The sequence below is a fragment of the Erythrolamprus reginae genome, chromosome 12, assembly GCF_031021105.1.
Source record: "Erythrolamprus reginae isolate rEryReg1 chromosome 12, rEryReg1.hap1, whole genome shotgun sequence".
In the NCBI taxonomy this organism is placed as follows: domain Eukaryota; kingdom Metazoa; phylum Chordata; class Lepidosauria; order Squamata; family Dipsadidae; genus Erythrolamprus; species Erythrolamprus reginae.
Window position 1 is genome coordinate 28,963,473 of NC_091961.1, and position 23,163 is coordinate 28,986,635.

Sequence of the window (23,163 nt, forward strand, 5' to 3'; positions counted from 1 at the left end):
GTAATACAGATGAAAAATTCCAAGAGAAGGGAAGCTAGAATAAGGCAACTGAGATGTAATTATTACAGTGCCATCATGAATTTCTCTCTTTTGATGATAGCCGGTTAGCCCTCTAGAAATTATAAAGCTGGAATGATTCCAGATATGTAAATGAAATCCATTTTGGTAGTGAGCTGGCATAGTTAGGCAGCGCTCCTAAATTTGTATGAGATCGCTCTGTCTCTTTGAATGCTGCATTTGATCTGTATGCCAATGTATGGAAAGCTTTCTCTATGAGGTCCTTAATGTTCTTCTAGCTTCAAAGAGAAGAATACAACAGGAGTGGGAAGCTATGAGAACATTATCACTTGTGGACTTCAACTCCCAGATCTGAAGATAGAAGAATTCTGGGAGAAGTCGACAGGCTGCAATGTTGGCAACCTTGCCCATCCCTGGAATACAGTGGTACCTCATCATACGAACTTAATTGGTTCCAGGAGGAGGTTTGTAAGGTGAAAAGTTCGTAAGATGAAACAATGTTTTCCATAGGAATCAATGTAAAAACAAATAATGCGTGCAAATCCTTCAGGAAAATCCCAAACTTTAGAAGGGAGGCGAACAGAGGGCAGGGAGGAGCAGCTAAAGGGGGCGGGTGGAAGAAGCAAGGCTAGGCTAAAGGGTGAGTGGGAAGGAAGAAAGGCAAGGGGGGCGCCCCTCCCTTTTCTTTCTTCAAAAGACAACGTTTCAGTGCCTTTGCAAGCACGTTGTTCTCTGCAAAATCTTTCCTCCAAGCTGCCCCTCCCTTTTCTTTCTTCAAAAAAGGGTGGGAAAAGAAACCCCTTCATCCCAGCAGCAGCTGCTTGGGTTTGTAAGGTGAAAATAGTTCGGAAGAAGAGGCAAAATAATTACCGGGTTCGTATCTTGAAAAGTTCGTTAGAAGAGGCATTCGTAAGATGAGGTACCACTGTATAATATTTTCTGAAGGAAGTGGTAACCTCGTTTCCATCACCTGATCTACCGTCATCTTAGCGTTCTCCTGCTGCTCCTTTTGCTAATTGCTGAAGAGAGTTTCCCAAAACAAGGAGTTGCTTGAAATTGCAAATTGAATTACTTTCTCCTCCTCTTTTGATCTGCATGCATCTGGGTGCTTGACTAGGTTATTCAGTTTGATTGGTTGGTAGGGAAAACATTGGAAGTGAATCAGCACAAGAGGCATTTGAGGAAACTGAGCGCCCACCTAGGGTACTGCATTCAATTCTGCTCACCCCACTACATTGAAACTCTAGAGAAAGTACAGAAAAGAGCAACCAACATGATAAAGGGACTGGAAGCCAAGATATATGAAGAGAAGTTGCTGGAACTGGGCATGGAGAGTCTAGCAAAAAGGAGGGCCAGAAGGGGACATGATAGCAGTATACAGGTACTTCAGGGATTGCCATGGAGAGGAGGGGGTCACACTATTTTCCAGAACACCAGAGGGCCAGATCAGGAGCAACGGATGGAAACTGACCACAGAGAAATTCAACGTTGAAATAAGGAAGAACTTTCTGACAGTGAGAACGATCAACTAGTGGAACGGCCTGCCAGCAGAGGTTGTGAATGCCCCATCACTTGACACATTCAAAAAAAAAATTGGACTGCCATCTGGTTGAGGTGGTGTAGAGTTTACTGCTTGAGCAGGGAGTTGGACTTGATGACCTGCAAGATTCCTTTCAATTCAAAAAGAAAAAGAAAAAAAATGTTTTCCTTCGTGCAATTTATTTATTTATCTATCTATCTATCTATCTATCTATCTATCTATCTATCTATCTATTTATTTATTTATTTATTGGATTTGTATGCCGCCCCTTTCTGGAGACTCGGGGTGGCTAACAGCAATAATAAGACAGCGTACAATAATAATCCAATACTAAAAACGATTAAAAACCCATTAATATAAAAACCAAACATACATACAGACATACCATGCATAAAATTGTAAAGGCCTAGGGGGAAAGAGTATCTCAATTCCCCCATGCCTGGCGGCAGAGGTGGGTTTTAAGGAGCTTACGAAAGGCAAGCAATTCTCTGCTGACTAGCAGGACTTTCCCAAATGTAAAATAATTAGGAAATGTTCTTGTGAAATTAGCCTCTTCTGGAACACTTCTGAGATTAGAAATAAAGAAGAGCTTCTGCTAGGAGGTGATTCAACAACCTTGCTTGAAAGTTCTTCTTTCAGAATGGAGATGTGGACACAACTAATTTTTTGACCAAGACAATAAAAGCTAAGTATACATTGGTACATCTGTGTATCTTAGTCATCACCTTTTATCCGGATTGCTCATTAGACAAAGTCTCTGGGGAAAAAAAAACAACCAACCTGGACCACATTTGGCTTTTCAGCTGTTAACCCAATTATTTCAGTTCTCAAAAATTTGAGATGAGGATGGGGGAAAGGGTGGACAAGAGTTTGTCTAATGATCCTTCAGTACCTTGTCAAAACAGATGGCCAATTAAGCAACATCAGTTTTCCAAAAACAAAGAACATCAATCCAAACCATCCTAATTGGTTAGTGTAACTGATTTAATTAATCATCTGTCCTTGCTTGTACAGGAAAGTTGGAGCACTTTGTAAAGAAGAAAATTCAAGACAAAAAAAGATACGACTATAATTGAACCATAATTCATATATAAACTCAATGTTTTTCCATTTGCAACTGACCTGAAGCTCTGTTCCTTCACATAAAGTCACTCATGCCCTTATCACCTTGAGATTTAATTACTACAATGCTCTCTACATGAAGCTACCTTTGAAGAGTGTTAGGAAACTACAAATTGTGCAAAATGCAGCCGTGTGAGCAGTCATGGGCCTCCCTAGGTATGCCCATGTTTCTCCAGCACTCCACCAACTGCATTGGTTGCTGATTGGTTTCTGGACACAATTCAAAGTATTGGTTATGGATCTATAAAGCCTTACATGGCATCGGGCCACACTACTTATGGGACCGCCTTCTGACGTACGAACCCAATGACAGGTTGGGTCCCACAAAATCAGCCTTCTCCAGGTCCCGTCAACTAGACAATATTACTTGCTAGGGTCTAGGGGAAGAGCCTTCTCAGTAGGGGCCCCGGCTCTTTAGATTCAGGTCCCACCGGAAATTCACACTATCCCCACCCTCCTCGCCTTCCGTAAGAGTTTTAAGACTCATTTATGCCGCCAGGCTTGGGGGTCATTAGACTCCTACCCTCAAAACGTCGCTACAGAGCACTGCACACCAAGACAACTAGACACAAGAACAGTTTTTTCCCGAACGCCATCACTCTACTAAACAAATAATTCCCTCAACACTGTCAGACTTTCTACTAAATCTGCACTTCTATTCTACTAGTTTTTCTCATCATTCCTATCACCCATTTCCTCCCATGTTGACTGTATGACTGTAACTTGTTGCGTATATCCTAAGATTTTTATTAATATTGCTTCTTCATTGCTTATTTGATCCCTATGACAATCATTAAGTGTTGTACCACATGATTCTTGACAAATGTATATTTTATTTTATGTACACTGAGAGCATATGCACCAAGACAAATTCCTTGTGTGTCCAATCACACTTGGCCAATAAAAATTCTATTCTATTCTATTCTATTCTATATAGACCCTATCCCAGATTTTATAATATTCGGTCTCTTCTTGTCATCATGTCCAGCTCTGCACATTCAATACTTTTCCTAATTACTTCATCTTCTTTTGGGACTTCTGCATCTTTCCAACTTTGAGGGAATACAAACTTTTAATTGTGATAGATAAAGAGTTAATTTCATTTCTAACAGTGAATTCCTGGTGATCTGTCCAGGGTCCTGAAATCTTAGTATCTACTCATTGGTTTTAACCAAAGTTTTTTGTGGGTTTGGATCAATGCTATTGAATCAAAATCTATGCTCTAACTTCACCAAGATTTATTTCCTCTGGAAAATATATATATATATCTATTTTTACAACATGGCCCTGGGGATAGGTATTGTGTAGTTGCATTTATTTTTCATTTCTCTGCCACTCCTGGTCTATTTGCAAATCCTAATCTGCAAAACAAAAAAAGGAGAAGTTGCTTCTTAATTTTTTTAACTGAAATGTCCTTGAAACACAGAAAATCAGGAAGAATGGTGGAAAGTCTGCAAATAGGATTTTCACACTACTTGTCAACTTCTTTTTAAGGCAAATACAGAAACCCTATTTGCAATTTTACAATTTGTCCTAATGTATTCTTCCTTGGGGAAAAAACAGAACTAAACTAATGTTATGCACAAATCACATTGTGGATTTTCTAATATTTTACATTCAGCTTAATGAAAGAGATTACTTTCAAATTCCGTATCAAAGGAGAAGAATGGTTGGGAGAATTATTTCCTGGCTGGGATGAGAATAGAATTAGAATAGAAATTGGAATTAAGAGTTGAATTTATCCTTGTCAAAGGCTGGGTTTTAATTCCCTTTCTTCCCTCCTATAATTCCTTTTCCAGAAATCTGCAGAGTTCTGGCTTTCCAAGCCCAAGGGAATTCATTTGGCTTTCCTCGTGGAAGGGTGGAGGGAAGCTAACTTTATTGGCACTGCTAATTGCATTTTCCTGCATCTGGTAATAAACGTGATAAGAGGAACAGAATCACTTTCCAATAAAGTGCTGCCAACAAAGCATTTGAGGAACAACACACGTTTCTCTCTTTTGAAGCCATAGACCAGAATCTTAGCAGGAAAAAAAACCATAATGCCATTTTTCAATATGCCTACATTTTCTCATTCCATTATTCTGAGATTTTTTAAAAAAACAATTTATTCAGAAATTGATGAGGTACAGTTTCTTTTCTTCCACATTTTTAAAGGATCCAACCTTTCTTCTTGGTCTTTTATGTAACGTTTGGTTTTTCTGGGCTCTCCCACCCCTCTGTTCAATCTTGCTTGACTAAAAAAAAAAATTGCAATACACATATTCATCTGTCTCAATATGTTTTTTTGGGGGTATTTTTTTATTTTATTTTTCTCCACTCATGCAAACATGCAATATCATATACTTTCAAACTTTAACACAATGCAATAATTTATATCTGTTTACATTTGGTATTCCTCACCCATCAAATTCTTCCCCCTTTAAACTTTACCACCTCGATTACCAAAAAATAATTGTTCTATTCCCTCATTCAAATTTAAAACCCCACAGAGGCTTCTCCCCACCTTTTCCAGCCCTGTTTCCTCCCAGGAGATTCTTAGAGAGACCCCACAGAGGCTACTTATTTATTTATTTATTCATTCATTCATTCATTCATTCATTCATTCATTTATTTATTTATTTATTTATTTTGTCCAATACACAATGAGGGTTTTAGTGGGTATATATCAATATACATATAGTAAAATACATGATGAAGGTTATAGAGGAGATACTCATAGTAAAATATATCTAAGAAATAATAGAAAAGAAGATATAGGAATAGAATATATCAATGAAAGAATAGAAGAAGAGATATAGGAATAGAAGAAAGGTATAGGAGATATAGGAGAGCAATAGGACAGGGGACGGAAGGCACTCTAGTGCACTTGTACTCGCCCCTTACTGACCTCTTAGGAATCTGGATAGGTCAGCCGTAGATAATCTAAGGGTAAAGTGTTGGGGGTTTGGGGATGACACTATGGAGTCCGGTAATGAGTTCCATGCTTCGACAACTCGGTTACTGAAGTCATATTTTTTACAGTCAAGTTTGGAGCGGTTAATATTAAGTTTAAATCTGTTGCGTGCTCTTGTGTTGTTGTGGTTGAAGCTGAAGTAGTCGCCGACAGGCAGGATGTTGCAGCATATGATCTTGTGGGCAATACTTAGATCTTGTTTAAGGCGTCTTAGTTCTAAACTTTCTAGGCCCAGGATTGAAAGTCCTGGGTATTCTATTTCTATTTCCTGCCTTTTTCGGCCCTGTTTCCTCCCAGGAGATTCCTAGAAAGGCCCCACAGAGGCTTCTCTCTGTCTTTTCCAGCCCTATTTCCTCCCAGGAGATTCCTAGAGAGGTCCTGTGGAGACTTCTTCCTGCCTTTTCCGGCCCTGTTTCCTCCCAGGAGATTCCTAGAGAGGCCCCATGGAGGCTTCTCCCTGCCTTTTCCAGTCCTGTTTCCTCCCAGGAGATTCCTAGAGAGGTCCTGTGGAGACTTCTTCCTGCCTTTTCCAGTCCTGTTTCCTCCCAGGAGATTGTTAGAGAGGCCCCATGGAGCCTTCTCCCTGCCTTTTCCTGGTTTCTAGACCTTCACCACTACACAAATCTGCCTATCATTGCATTGGTTTCCAGACTCTGATTTAAATCCCTGGGCTACCTCTCTGCTCACCTGTTTGGCTACCAATCCAGAGGCCTTTTTGCTTTGACAAGTCTCTCGTCTTCGTTTCAGACAAATGTTTGCATTGCTCATAAATAAAGAAACCAATAAAGTAGATACGAGCGCTCATAAGCGACAGTGGAAGCAATACGTTTTCTTCTTCCAATCTCGCCTCTCGGAAGTCAACACAGCTGTAATTGCAGCTCGATAAGGAGGAGGGGGAAAAAGTTCTCGATTAGTAAAGTGTTTTCTGAAACATTACAAACAGTCCAACAATGGGAACGAACACCGGGGCAGAATTAATCGCTACCTGCAAACAATTTCACACTAGACTAAACAGGGAAACGATAAAAACCATTTTGTAACCCGAGCCTTGACAATAAAATAAGCAAAACGCGCAATTAGTTTGAACTGTGACTGAGAAGCACCCAGTAAATCAGGAAAACACGAGGCTGTATTTGTGTGAAGTTGCCGGAAATGATTTTTTTTAACCCCGGATCCCAGATCCAGAGAGTTAATATTTCTCTGTCCAATATTTCCACTAGGACAATACAGTGGTACCTCTACTTACGAACTTAATCCGTTCCGTGACCAGGTTCTTAAGTAGAAAAGTTTGTAAGAAGAAGCAATTTTTCCCATAGGAATCAATGTAAAAGCAAATAATGTGTGCGATTGGGGAAACCACAGGGAGGGTGGAGGCCCCGTTTCCTCCCATGAGATTTCTAGAGAGACCCCATGGAGGCTTCTCCCTGCCTTTTCCGGCCCTGTTTCCTCCCAGAAGATTCCTAGTGAGGCCCCACGGAGGCTTCTCCCCACCTTTTCCGGCCCTATTTCCTCCCAGGAGATTCCTAGAGAGGCCCCACGGAGGCTTCTCTCCACCTTTTCCGGTCCTGTTTCCTCCCAGGAGATTCCTAGAGAGGCCCCACGGAGGCTTCTCTCCACCTTTTCCGGTCCTGTTTCCTCCCAGGAGATTCCTAGTGAGGCCCCACGGAGGCTTCTCTCCACCTTTTCCGGCCCTGTTTCCTCCCAGGAGATTCCTAGTGAGGCCCCACGGAGGCTTCTCTCCACCTTTTCCGGTCCTGTTTCCTCCCAGGAGATTCCTAGAGAGGCCCCACGGAGGCTTCTCTCCACCTTTTCTGGCCCTGTTTCCACCCAGGAGATTCCTAGTGAGGCCCCACGGAGGCTTCTCTCCACCTTTTCCGGTCCTGTTTCCTCCCAGGAGATTCCTAGAGAGGCCCCACGGAGGCTTCTCTCTACCTTTTCCGGCCCTGTTTCCTCCCAGGAGATTCCTAGAAAAGCCCCATGGTGGTTTCTCCCTGCCTTTTCCAGTGACAGTTTCGGAGGCTCGGGTTTGTAAGTGGAAAATGGTTATTGAGAAGAGGCAAAAAAAAATCTTGGACTCCCAGTTCTTATCTAGAAAAGTTCATAAGTAGAGGGGTTTGTATGTAGAGGTACCACTACATTGGGTTTTGAATGTGATGATCATTCATCTCAGTTTTGGATATTTCATACCCCCACAAGTGAGTACTATTGAACACCGTGATCTCATACTAAATAATAATTCGATATTGACATATAGAGTTACTTGACACTAATATGAATTGGTCTGCCTTAACAGCCAGCAACAGCTACCAGTTCATTTTGGATGCTGCCAAAACAGTCAACAGATGGCTTGAACTGTAAATAGAGCTCCAGGCTCTAAGGAGCCAACTCGTCTTTGGATTTGAAATTTCCCACTCAACCTCTGATTTATTTACTTATTTATATCCTGTCTTCATTATATTTACAGATAACTCAGGGTAGAGAAGACATTCAAACAGTGATGGGCTCCTACGGGTACGGTGAGGTACGCAGAACCGGTAGAAAACTTTTGTCAGATGCACAGAACTGGTAGGAAAAATGATTTTTTTTTCTTTTCTCCCTCTTTCCCTCCTTCTGTCTGTCTCCCCCTCCCTCCCCCTCTCCCTCCCGCCCTCCCGCCCTCTGTCTCTCTCTCTGCCCCTCCCTCCCTCTGTATCGGTCTCTCTCTCCCTCCTTCCATTCCTTACCCTGTCACTCTTTCTCCCTCTCCTTTTGACTCTCCCTCCCTCCCTCCCTCCCTCTGTCTCTCTCTCTGCCCCTCCCTCTCCCTTTCTTTCCCTCTCTCCCTCCCTCCATCTCCCTTTCTGTCTCCCTCTCTCTCCTCCATCCTATCAGATTTTGTGTTTATAGATAACATTAAATTACAAGTCACAACACCGTTCCGCTTAACTTCGATGTCTGCTCCCTTCTACCAAAGGATTGGCCCGTCTCCCTCCCCAGCCCATTCCCTTTAATTCCCATTTAGGAGTGGAGTGATAAAAACCTGCTGGAGATAGGAGATTTATAATAGAAAATACCGCCAGAGCTTTAACTAGCGTGCGCCCAGCAGCATCCTTCAATAAACTCTGTTTCAGTCTGAATTATTCATAGCTAAATGGACAGAACTCTCTCAAGAACAAGGTTAGGCCAATAAAACGCATGTTCTCCTTTCCGCAGCCTGGGAGCATTATAAGTTTTCTTTTGAGTGCTCTGGACCCTGATAACCAAGTCGTTGAACGGGGGAGATGGATGGAGTGCTACGCGCAATCCTATTTGCCCTGTAAATGGAAACGTTTCGCTGGTATTTAGGCCAAAATTTCTAAGATGAAAGCATTGCATAGAACAGTGGTGGTGAACCTATGGCACGGGTGTCACAGGTGGCACATGGAGACATCTGCTGGCACACGAGCGTTGCTCTAGCTCAGCTCCAATGTGCATGTGTGTGCCAGCCAGTTTATTTTGGCTCATACAGAGGCTCTGGGAGGGCGTTTTTTGCTTCCAGAGAGCCTCCAGGGAAGCCTTTGGAGCCTTGGGAGTATGAAACCAGATGGTGGGCCACCAGAAGTTGTGAAACTGGCCATTTTCAGCCTCCAGAGGGCCTCCAGGAGATGGGGGAAGCTGTTTTCACCATCCCCAGGCATTTTCTTTTAATAAGGGTTTTTTAGTTACTTTAATATTAGATTTGTCATATATTGTTTATTATTGTTGTGAGCCGCCCCGAGTCTACGGAGAGGGGCGGCATACAAATCTAATAAATGAATGAATGAATGAATGAATGAATGAATGAATGAATGATTGAATGAATGAATGAATGAATGAATGAATGAATGAATAAACAAATTGAATTATGGGTGTGGGCACTCACACATGCACAAAAACATGCGTACATGCTCTTTTGTTGCCACCATTTTTGTTTTATGCTTCTGTGCATGCACAAATGTGTACTGTGCATGTACACTGATGTGGCACATCCCTGAGCAAACCTGCAGTGGGAGAATCCAGAACCCACCCTTGTTAACTAGCCCTAGAGTGAAATATCACAGTGGTCTCTACCCGTCACAAAATGCTATTGTGTGAAAGGTGGGGACTGGTGTGTTTGCTCCAAAAAACCGCTCTGCCCATGATTTCCCCTACACCATTTCATAGAAACATAGAAACATAGAAGACTGACGGCAGAAAAAGACCTCATGGTCCATCTAGTCCGCCCTTATACTATTTCCTGTATTTTATCTTAGGATGGATATATGTTTATCCCAGGCATGTTTAAATTCAGTTACTCTGGATTTACCAACCACGTCTGCTGGAAGTTTGTTCCAAGGATCTACTACTCTTTCAGTAAAATAATATTTTTTCATGTTGCTTTTGATCTTTCCCCCAACTAACTTCAGATTGTGTCCCCTTGTTCTTGTGTTCACTTTCCTATTAAAAACACTTCCCTCCTGAACCCTATTTAACCCTTTAACATATTTAAATGTTTCGATCATGTCCCCCCTTTTCCTTCTGTCCTCCAGACTCTACAGATTGAGTTCATTAAGTCTTTCCTGATATGTTTTATGCTTAAGACCTTCCACCATTCTTGTAGCCCGTCTTTGGACCCGTTCAATTTTGTCAATATCTTTTTGTAGGTGAGGTCTCCAGAACTGAACGCAGTATTTCCAAATGTTGTCTCACCAGCGCTCTATATAAGGGGATCACAATCTCCCTCTTCCTGCTTGTTATACCTCTAGCTATGCAGCCAAGCATCCTACTTGCTTTTCCTACCGCCCGACCACACTGCTCACCCATTTTGAGACTGTCAGAAATCACGACCTCTCAATCCTTCTCTTCTGAAGTTTTTGCTAACACAGAACTGCCAATGCAATACTCAGATTGAGGATTTCTTTTCCCCAAGTGCATTATTTTACATTTGGAAACATTAAACTGCAGTTTCCATTGCATTTCTTTTTTTTTCATTTTCTACCCTCTCCTCTAGCTGTTGTGATTTCCTCCAGACAAAACACTTGGGTGCATTTATGTGCTATCTCTCTCTCTTTTTTAATTCTATAAATGTCTCAGAATGCCTCTTGGTGCTTGGCCTTTGCTTTTTGGCATTTTAGACTTCCAACAGAATTCTTCTTCTTCTTCTTTGTTTGTTGTTGTTAAAAAATATAATAATAACAGAGTTGGAAAGGACCTTGGACATCTTCTAGTCCAACCCCCTGCTTAGGCAGGGAACCCTACACTACTTCAGACAGATGGTTATCCAACCTCTTCTTTAAAACTTCCAGTGTTGGAGCATTCAAGACTTCTGGAGGCAACTTCTGTTCCAGGGGTTAATTGTTCTCACTGTCAGGAAATTTCTCCTTAGTTCTAAGTTGCTTCTCTCCTTCATTAGTTTCCACCCATTGCTTCTTGTTCTAAGTTCTAAGTCTTTGCAGAGTTATTTTCATTGCTCTAAATTACTCCAAGTAACTTTCTTTTCAGCCCTAACCAGGTGTTAACAATGTTCCCAGCTCTTAACAGCTTGCAAGGTCTTTTATTGTTATTCTCTGCACAGAATGTTTTCCAAGCCTTAAGGCTTTGCAGGGTTTTTTCATTGCTCTACTTGCTCAGAATTTTTCTTTCCAGCCCTGACCATGTTCTAACAATGTTCCCAGCTCTTACTGGCTTGCAAGCTCTTTCATTGTTACTCTCTCCAAATAAGGTTTTTTTAAATCCCTAACCAGGGGATAAAATAATGTGCTGAAACTGACCACACTAAGGTGGCTAGCCAGTTGAATGCCTGGTAAGCAGATTCTTTTCCCTATTTTCCTACCCAAAAACTAAGATGTGTCTTATACTCCGGTGCATCTTATACTCTGAAAAATATGGGAATCTCATTGGCTTCTGGAAATATGTTGTTATAAACAACCATCACTCCCTGTCTTCTTTTTCACCTCTGACTCATCACAGACAGTAGACTGAACTTAGAAGACAGTTCCTTCATCGTGAAGGCAGCCATGGAAACAGATGCTGGATGTCGGCATCCATAAATTGAACGATTCCTTGACAAGACATCATTTTGGTGGAATAAAACATCTTCCTCTCTTGAGCAACAAATGTATCCTAATACATAATAAGAGTCTCTTGTTTTTGAATGGCATCTGTCCAACAGTCTAGTGGTTAAGGCACCAGACTAGAAATGGGGAGAGTGGGACATTTTAAGCCTGAAAGGGAACTGGGTCCTTGGTAAGGCTACACTTGGAATACTGCATTCAGTTTTGGTCACCACGATGTAAAAAAGATGTTGAGACTCTAGAAAAAGTGCAGAGAAGAGCAACAAAGATGATCAGGGGCCTGGAGGCTAAAACATATGAAGAACGGTTGCAGGAACTGGGCATGGCTAGTTTAATGAAAAGAAGGACCAGGGGAGACAGGATAGCAGGCTTCCGATATCTCAGGTGTTACCGCAAAGAAGAAGGAGTCAACCTATTCTCCAAAGCACCTGCTGAGGGTACAACAAAAAGCAATGGGTGGAAACTAAACAAGGAGAGAAGCATCTTAGAACTAAGGAGAAATTTCCTGACAGTCAGAGCGGTTGATCAGTGGAACAGCTTGCCTCAGAAATTGTGAATGCCCCAACACTGGAAGTTTTTAAGCAGATGTTGGATAACCATTTGTCTGAAGTAGTGTAGGGTTTTCTGCCTAAGCAGGAGGTTGGACTAGAAGACCTCCAAGGTCCCTTCCAACTCTGTTGTTGTTGTAGTTGTTGTTGTTATATTTCATGCTTTTATATTCCAGTCCTGTCAGAGTCCTTCCTTTACTCCTCTAATTCAAACCACAACAAAAACCTGGAAAAGCAATACTGTCTTTAAAAAAAAAATGTATTAGTTTTTGCTGCCAGAGAGTAACCTTAACATTTAATATCAAATGCTCAAAGAATGATAAGGCCAAGCTAAGACATCATCTTACATTTTTGCAGAAAAGTATCCCATTCACCTTTTTTGGTTCTTGCTTATATTACTGCGATGTACCATGTTTTTATGGGAAGGTAGTTTTATAGCATTTTAGCATCATGTTCTCCCTGTAAGGCAAGCACACTTTTGTAGGTATTTGGGACTTAATTGGGTGATTCTGTGGTTATTTTTGATGACTATTGTCCTTTGTTCTGTTTTAAAATGAATTTTTTTATATGCGGTATACAGTAGTGTGATTACCATGGATGTTAACATTTATGCAATTGCTCTTTAATGTTAAATCTGGTGTAAACCACCAAGAGTCCTTGGGGATTACAAATGTGATAAGGACAAAATTGATGTTAAAAAAAAATACCCTGGATAATGTGTTCAGTTCTGGAGACCTCACTTAAAAAGATATTGATAAAATTGAATGGGTCCAAAGACGGGCTACAAAAACAGATTTTAGGCTAATGGGATTTTTTAATTTAATATTTTTATTTTATTTTAAAATATGAACGCACACACAACATAAAACAGGTGCTCTGTGTGTAGTGCCCACCACCAGACAAGCATTCATACCCCGCCACCAAATTGGGGATGTTTCTTGTATATACCATTTTAACTCAAGAGCAAAATATCTGTTTACATATTATAGAGTGATTCCAATTTATTTCTTGTAGCTTGGTCTCGAATTCTATTCACCATATATCGTCTTGCCTTGTCCCATCAGTTGTCTCAAGTCAGTTTCATTAACCAATTTCATCCTTTTATCCATAATCTCAAATTGAATATGGTCCACCATGTACCGGTACCAATTTTGCATTGTCCATTTTGTCACATCCTTCCAACCCAAGACTATTACCGCCTGAGCGCTTTCTATCGCTGCTTGTTTTATTTCTCTAAATTCTCCCATCGCATTACTTTTAACTAATACTTCCATTTCCTTAGTAATTATCCATCGTATATTTAACATCCTATTAATATCCTCTTCTGCGCTACCGGGCATTCCCAAAACATATGTATAAACACTCCTTTATCTTAGCACCCATGCCAACAGATACTGTTAACATTCTGCTGAAAATATGCAAGTTGAATGGGTGTGTAATACCACTTATGTAATATTTTCCTTCTCATTTCCCTAACCCTTGTATTCATAGTTTTCCTTATATTCTCCACTATATTTTTTTCATCTCTTGCACATCTACTTGTATTTCACTCTGCTGGGTATGTTTGGCAGTGTCTCCAGTTTCAGCTGCTGTGGCTGACACGATCCCATCCTCCCATCTAATGTGTCGCTTTGGTACAATGGTGAAAGATTTAAAATAGTGTTTTGTGCTGTTGAGCTCCCCCCCAAGCCCCAAATGTATCTCAGGCAACATTGTCAGGGAGGTGCCATTATCTTGTCAAGGCGGCTTTCTTCCCAAAGTGTTAGCATCTCTTTGGAAGGCTGGAATTACAGGGTACCACAACCAGCCACAGGCCGAGGTGAAATCATGAAAATTGTTCTCCTTTTGCATCACAGGGGATTGTCAAGCACAAGTGGTCCTAGCTTGGAGTTGGAGAGCTGAGAAAAAAGAATTAATTTTCAAGAACTGGGTAGGCCTACTTTAACGAAAGAAAGGACCAGGGATAGTATGATAGCACTCTTCCAATATATATTTTTCCCATAAAGATTTTATCTTGTCTTGTCTTGTCATCTTATCTTATCTTTTCTTATCTTATCTTAACTTACCTTATCTTATTAATAAATATGTAAATATTTATTAATAAGGGGGGACGTGATTGAAACATTTAAATATGTTAAAGGGTTAAATAAAGTTCAGGAGGGAAGTGTTTTTAACAGGAATGTGAACGCAAGAATAAGGGGGCACAATCAGAGGTTAGTTGGGGGAAAGATCAGAAGCCACGTGAGAAGATATAATTTTACTGAAAGAATCATAGATGCTTGGAACAAACTTCCAGCAGACATGGTTGGTAAATCTACAGTCACTGAATGATAAACATAGATCCATCCTAAGATAAAACACAGGAAATAGTATAAGAGCAGACTAGATGGGCCAGGAGGTCTTTTTCTGCCGTCAATCTTCTATGTTTATATGTTTTTAAAGGTCCCACAAAGTCGGCCTTCACCAGGTCCCATCAGCTAAGCAATGTCGTCTGGTGGGACCTATGGAAAGAGCCTTCTCTGTGGTGGCCCCAGCCCTCTGGAACCAATTCCCTCCAGAGATCCGCACCATCCCCACTCTCCTGGCCTTAACATCTCAGGATGGACGAGAATATGATTGCATGATTGTAGTTAGAATGATTGTATATGCCTGGCTTTTATATCTTGGAGTTTTAATATTAGTTTTAGGTTAGGTTTCTCTGCTATATTTTTTATTATATTTTATTCTTATTTTTTTAAGCCACCCTGAGTCTGCAGAGAAGGGCGGCATAGAAACCCAACCAACCAACCAGACAGACAGACAGACAGACAGACAGACAGACAGACAGACAGACAGACAGACAGACAGACAGACAGATAAAAAATCCATGTCTGTGTGCATTCTACAGCATTTGGAAGATAACTTGAGTAATATTACAAAACATTGGAAATGTACGAATGGACAGTTTTCTACTGTTGATTTTTTGTATTATATTTATTTATTTATTATTTATTTATTTATTGGATTTGTATGCCGCCCCTCTCCGCAGACTCGAGGTGGCTAACAACAGCAATAAAACAGTATATAACAAAATCCAATACTAAAAACAGTTAAAAACCCATTAATATAAAAACCAAACATACATACAGACATACCATGCATCAAATTGTAAAGGCCTAGGGGAAAGAGTATCTCAGTTCCCCCATGCCTGGCGGCAGAGGTGGGTTTTAAGCAGCTTACGAAAGGCAAGGAGGGTGGGGGCAATTCTAATCTCTGGGGGGAGTTGGTTCCAGAGGGCCGGGGCCACCACAGAGAAGGCTCTTCCTCTGGGTCCCGCCAAGCAACATTGTTATATGCACATATAGCAGTGTGAAGATTTGACTTAGGGAACCCAGTCTCAAAATTATGTCAGTGGCTGGACAAGAATATAATTCAACTCACAGAGTATATGGATATAGCAATGTTGATCCATGGAAGTTGAAGTTACACAGATGGAAAGCAGGAATGATCTGAGCCACCTTAGACTTTGCCAATGTAGAATTGTAGAATGAGGGAGGACTTTCCCCCCCGATTCCTTTCCTGGTTATCAGCAAAGCTTCGTTCCACCAATTCAACCAGTAATATACCAGCTGATCGATTGACTGCTAGGCCAGCCTGCTTTCCCCAGTCAATAAATTTATTGATATTCTCAGACAGCTCAATAGCTGAGCGGGATGGGGTAAAACCCAGTGCCGACAAATTTGGCTTGCTGCCTCTCTTTAACACTGTGTTGATAAAGATTTAATTGGCAATTCTTGTCTTTAATGTAAGATAATTGCAGATATTCCCAAGAATTGTTTATAGAGTGGAAGGAAACAGATGTATTGGAGATGTATTGGAGGAGTTTAATTAAAGACTTTATAAAAAGTGCAACAGATGGCAACTCCTAGCTAAAGAAGCAAGGAGGTGGAGAACTTGGCTGGTATTTTAAAGACTCAGAGGAGATCTCTCTCTCCCCACAGATTTGGTGTGCTCCTCTTACACCCAAGAAAGAACAATGTTTCTTCTACACTCCCTATTTTTCCACGTAATCTCCGTCCCATTCTATGGCCTTCCTCCAGGGAGACACAAGGGCGTGTACCACTTCTTGTTCTGGTCACAAAGCCATTTCTGTACTGTGCGAATTACTTCTTCGTCATGTCTCCCCTGGTCCTTCTTTTCATTAAACTAGACATGCCCAGTTCTTGCAACCATTCTTCATATGTTTTAGCCTCCAGTCCCCTAATCCTCTTGGTTGCTCTTCTCTGCACTCTTTTTAGAGTCTCCACATCCTTTTTGCATCATGGCGACCAAACCTGAACGCAGTATTCCAAGTGTGGCCTTACCAAGGCCTTATAAAGTGGTATCAACACTTCACATGATCTTGATTCTATCCCTCTGTTAATGCACCTTTTTTCCCAGTTCCCTGAGACATCGCTATTGTCCTTCTGTGGTCCCTTGTTTTTCCTCTTCCTAGCTACTTGGTATTCATTTCACTTCAGCTTTTATTGGAAAGTGATTATTCATGAGAGATTGGGTTACGCATTTGGCCCATGGATAGGAAACTTTGCTCACTGAGGCAGAGAAAGGCTTTGCAAAGTCTGTTGCCACTTCTGTTCTTGGTCCGGTCTTGCTGTGGTTAGATGGCTGAACTGTGGAATATCTTCGTTTTATTTTCTGCTCTTGCTTGCCTCTCAACAGGTAAGTTGCTTCTCTCTCTCTCTCTCTCTTTCTTTTAACTGCTTGGGTTTACAGGTACAATCCAACAGGTTAGGAGAGATGGTTCCCTCTTGGAATTTCTCGACAGATTTGAGGTTCCAGCCAAAAATCCCTTTGCCATCCTAATTCGATTGAATTTTAGAAAATGTACATTGTATGTTCAGTGCAGGAATTGGGTATGTCTAGTCTAATGAAAAGAAGGACCAGGGGAGACATGATAGCAATGTTCCAATATCTCAAGGGTTGCCACAAAGAAGAGAGAGTTAAGCTATTCTCCAAAGCACCTGAGGATAGAAGCAATGGGTGGAAATTAATCAAGGAGAGAAGCAACTTAGAACTAAGGTGAAATTTCTGCTATCTTGTCATCTCTAATTCTTCTTTTCATGAAACTAGACATACCAGATCTTCTTCTTCTTCTTCTTCTTCTTCTTCTTCTTCTTCTTCTTCTTCTTCTTCTTCTTCTTCTCCTTCTCCTCCTCCTCCTCCTCCTCCTCCTCTTCTTCTTCTCCTTCTCCTTCTTCTCCTCCTCCTCCTCTTCTTCTTCTCCTTCTCCTTCTCCTTCTCCTTCTCCTTCTCCCTCCTCCTCCTCCTCCTTCCACATTTTTCCACTAATTAATTGTCCTCACTATCAGGAAATTTCTCCTTAGTTCTAAGTTGTTTCTCTCCTTAGTTTCCACCCATTGCTTCTTGTTCTACCCTCAGGTTCTTTGGAGTATAGTTTGACTCCTTCTTCATTGTGGCAACCCCTGAGATATTGGAACACTGCTATCATGTCTCCCCTGGTCCTTCTTTTCATGGTACCAGAATCTTCTTTTCATTTGATCTGCATCCACAGATGACCCAAATAGCATACAACAGAATTCCTGTAGTACTTGTGAATAAAGAAATACACATTTTTGTTCTGCACAAAAGCAGTGCTTTTCAACATCCAACTATCGCTTCTTTTTCAAACAGCCCCGTATTTTTCAAAAGGGAAAATTATCCTGGCTTTGTATATTTTCTTCCCTTCCTTCCTCTAAAAACAACTTGGAGGAAACATAATAATAACATATTTGTCATTACTCTATTTTCAGCTAATATAAGACAACCGTCTCTTTTTAAAGGTGAATTATTTGAGAGAAAAATCTCTCATCTTTTAGTCAGGTTCATTTTCCCTTTTTTTAGAGCAGGATGATTTAAGTCTTCCTTCACCAGAAGCAATAGAGTTTTATGTTAGCTGTTTAAAGATTTGCCACTAGGCGTTGCAGATTCAAATTAGAAAACTGAAAGGAAGACTCGCATTTCTCACTTGCATTTAAAAACAAACAAAGCCTGTGCAAATATATTTCACAACACATCTGTTGAACATTTGCTTGGGTGTTGCTGGTTTTTTTAAAGTCAGGTAACTATGTTTTGACAGCTAAACAATAGAAAAGAAGACAGTTTTATAAACAGTAGATAAAATATGGTTTTATGGGGCATTGTTAGGTCCCACAAAGTCGCCTTTTCCAGGTCCCGTCAACTAGACAATGTCGCTTGGTGGGGCCTAAGGGAGGAGCCTTCTCTGTGTGGGCCCCAGCCATCTGGAATCAGCTCCCCACGGAGATTCATACTGCCCCCACCTTCCTCATCTTCTGCAAGTGTCTTAAGACTCATTTATGCCACCAGGCTTGGGGCAATTAGACTCTAGCCCCCTAATCGATGAATGTAATGTATGGTTGCTGTTTGAGTGGGTATGATTGGGTTTTTTAAAATATTGGGTTTTATAGGCTAGTACATTTTGTTTTTTAAATTAATTGGATTTAGACGATTATATTGTATTATATTGTAAGCCACCCCCAGTCCTCGGAGAAGGGTGGCATATAAATCCAATGAAATAAATACATAAATAAATAAATTGTTGTTGCTAGTCATGAAGTCATATCAAATCCATTGTGAGCCCCTAGACAACGTTCCTCCTGTCCTCTACAATCCTCTGGAGTCCACTGAAACTGACGCCAACTGCTTCCGTGACTCCATCGAGCCCCCTTGTTCTCTGCCGTCCCCTTCTTCTTTTCCCCTGCATCGTTCCCAGCATCAGGCTCTTCTCCAGTGAGTCCTTCCTTCTCAGTTTGGTGGCCAAAGTATTTTGAATTTCATCTTCAGGATCTGGCCTTCTAAAGAGCAGTCAGGGTTGATCTCCTCTGAGACTGACTGGTTGGATTGCCTTGCATATAGCTAGAGATCTAGCCACCTGTTTAGATTAAAGGCTGTCACTATTGGAAAATAATGGATGGTTGGAAGGAAGGGAAGGGAAGGAGGGAGGGAGGAATAGGGAGGAAAGAATGAAGGAAGGAAGGAAAAAAGGAAGGAATAGGGAGGAAGGAATAGGGAGGGAGGAAGGGACGGAGAGATGGAGGAAGGAATAGGGAAGAAAAAAGGAAGGAAGGAAGGAAGGAAGGAAGGAAGGAAGGAGAGAGGGTGGGAGGGAGGGAGAGAGGGAGGGACGCAGGATGGAAGGAAGGAAGGAAAGAAGGAAGGAAGGAAGGAAGGAAGGAAGAGGGAGGGAAAGAAGGAAAGAGGGAGGGAGACGGGGAAAGAGGGAGGGGAGGGAAGACAGGAAGGAGGGAAGGGAGAATGAGGAAGGAAGGAGGGAGAATGAGGAGAGAAGGGAAAGAAGGAAGGAAGGAAGGAAGGAAGGAAGGAAGGAAGGAAGGAAGGACAAATTAACCATCTTGATAGCCAGAGATCTATCCGCCTGTTTATCTTCCAGGGAGCATTTTTATAGAGTTAGCCGTGTTGAGAAAATAAGCTTATTTGGAGCCTGATGGATGCAGTTTTCTTCTTTTCAGCCTTGGATTCTTCCCTCCTGAGCCGTGGAGGTGCAGACTGTGATGAAGAATGCCTTGTCCAGTGCCCGGAAGGACATTTCGATGCCTCCGGAACTTGCCTGCCCTGCCCGGCTGGATTTTTGTAAGGGAACTTTTTCTGCTGTGGCTGGTTTGCACGGTTAGAATACTGTGCCAAGAGAGGAGAATATTTGTAGCTCAGGTTGGATTGTGGGGTCCATGGGACCTTCTGAGTTGGGTTGTTGGCTTGCAGATATTTCATTACACAGCTAGGTGATGTCATCAGTCCTTCCTTCCTTCCTTCCGTCCTTCCTTCCTTCTTTCCTTCCTCCCTCCCCTCTCTTTCTCTCCCTTCTCTAAGCCCCCACACTTCTCTCCTCTCCTCTCCTTCCTTCCTTCCTCTCTCCCTCCCTCCCCTCTCTTTCTCTCCCTTTTCTAAGCCTGTCCTCTCCTCTACCCCACCTTTCTCCTCTCCTCTCCTCTTCTTCCTTCCTTTCTTCCATCCTTCCTTCCTTCCATCCATCCATCCATCCACTTCCTTCCCCACCTCTCTCGTCCCTCTCCCTCCCTCTCTTCCCGTTTATTTATTTTTGGGGGGATGAAAGAGCTTTAGAATCAGAAGAGAAAACAAATATGAGTCAATACTTGAAATTCACCCACGTTCCAGTTTTGATACTCAAGGTTCGCAGCCAAAATGCTGACATTTGGATTTCAAGATACTATTATTACAATGATGACCTTTCAGTTCTATTTCCAAAGCAATTGGCAAAAAAAATAATAATGAACTGAGTGTGAATTTATAGCCCAATAGCTCTTGCCAGCATTTTTGATAGTTTTGGATCTGGCACGACTGAAACAAACACCCTCCTGTAAGCTGTTGGTCTTTGAATGCTGAATATTGGTGGAATATATGGTGATACATTGCTGGGCAGCTCACACTGTTGTCATTGTTCAATAGCACTGGCTATTGACTGTCTGATACAACAAAAAGCATCAAAGTTCCTTAAGAGCAGGGACTGGACCGCATATACCAGGATTTTCTTTTTTTCCCTCCTTTCTAAACATAATTTATCAATTTTCTTTTTTGTTTCTTTTAAACCAGTAATGCAATAAGTAATTCTGCATTGTTACACGGTTGCATATTTTTCCTTTGAGCTTCATCACATTTTAGACACCTACATACATTTAATCATGTTATACTTAATCTTATTTTTGTTACAACAGCTAGAATACTTATACAGTTCTATTTACATATTTGTATATACTGCTCAAAAAAAAGGGGGGAAAACTTGAACAACACAACATAACTCCAAGTAAATCAAACGTCTGTGAAATCAAACTGTCCATTTTGGAGGCAACACTGATTGACATTTAGAAAATATTGTTTTACTGAAAGAGCAGTAGATGCTTGGAACAAACTTCCAGCAGACGTGGTTGGTAAATCCACAGTAACATGCCTGAGATAAACACATATCCATCCTAAGATAAAACACAGGAAATAGTATAAGGGCAGACTAGATGGACCATAAAGTCTTTTTCTGCCGTCAATTTTCGATGTTTCTGTTTCTAAAATAGCAAAGCAGCCAAAAAAAATCATCCTTTACATAATCCGAATCTCTTCTCTTCTGAATTGCAGCTGCCCAGGAAGTCAAAAGACACCGCAGTGGTGCCCAGTGGGTACGTTCAACCAGCTCATGGCTCAATCAGATGTTACCTCCTGCCAGGTAATAGGAGAGGTTGAAGGAAAGCCACCTCTGCTCCTACATTAGTTTGTTACTAATGATTTATCTTCTCCTCAACAGGCATGTCCAGAGGGTTACGTCAGTTTAGAAACCAGAGCTGGTTGCAGGCCGTGTCCTGGGGGCTTCTGGTGTGACCCCCAGAGAGGTTGGCAGGGAGCATGTACCCCTGGCCAGTATTCACCAGAGGGGGAGATGGACTGTCAGGAATGCCCAAAAGGATACATCTGTCCTAATGGACTAGAGAAACAGGTAGGGTGAATCCTTCATTCATTCATTCATTCATTCATTCATTCATTCATTCATTCATTCATTGATTCATTCATTCATTCATTCATTCATTCATTTATTCATTCATTCATTCATTCATTCATTCATTTTCATCTCGCCTTTCTCATTTTTTATAAATAATACAGGGGGGCAAACATACCGTCTAAGGAGAAGGGCGGCATAAAAATAAATAAATAAATAGATAGATAGATAGATAGATAGATAGATAGATAGATAGATAGATAGATAGATAGATAAATAAATAAATAAAATATACATACATACATATATACCTAATACTCTCAGTTTCCAGCTTGGTGCCTTCTCCACTGAGCCAAACTGGTGACCATACACAAATTTTAAAGGTCTCCTCTCCAATTTTTTAATTTTTTTTTGCCTTCAGTAGGCGACAGAGGTTCTGCTTTCTTTCCCCACAATATTAAACATTTTAGCTCAGGGTTTCCCTCCCTCTTCCCCACTGTATTTTATTTTCATAATACGAATAATGAGGCATGGACAATTTACAAGGAGCTCATTTCCACTGTGAGTTTTCTTGCGAAAGGCAAAGAGGGTTATCGTATCATCTCGCCCCTGAAAGATGATTCCTGAGAAGCAGCGCTCCCTTTCATTATATATAGGTGGAATTAAAGCAGCTCCAGAAGGTATAAAGGCATCTGTAGAAACCTGGAATTGAAAGGGATAAATGTGTGATGAGTAAACTTAGTTATCTATTCCATCTGTAATTAAGATTTAAATGTGAATTCAAAGGCTGGCCTGACAACATGTTTCAAACTCACACTAGAAATCTGTGTGTGTTTGTGTGTGTGTGTGTGTGTGTGTGTGTTGTGAGTATGTGCGTGCGTGCATCCGTAGGTACACATGTCTATGTTTGTCTTTGTGTTTGCCATCCCACATTTGTGTGTAAGGCCCAACCTTGTTTTGAAATATTTTAGATAGGTAGGTAGGGTAGGGTAGAGTAGATAGGTAGATAGATAGAGTAGAGTAGACAGGCAGACAGGCAGACAGGCAGACTAGATAGTAGGTAGGTAGGTAGGCAGGTAGGTAGGTAGGTAGGTAGGTAGGATAGGATAGGATAGGCTAGGGTAGGCTAGGGTAGGCTAGGGTAGGCTAGGGTAGGCTAGATAGGTAGAGTAGAGTAGAGGAGACAGACAGACTAGATAAATAGATAGATAGATAGATAGATAGATAGATAGATAGATAGATAGATAGATAGATAGATTAGAGAGAGAGAGAGAGAGAGAGAGAGAGAGAGAGAGAGAGAGAGAGAGAGAGAGAGAGAGAGAGATCGCATGGTGAGATTCAGCCGGTTCGGGCAAATTGGTAGTTAAATTGCTGACTGGTCTCTCCCTGCCCTTTCCAGGAGTCCCCACCAACCC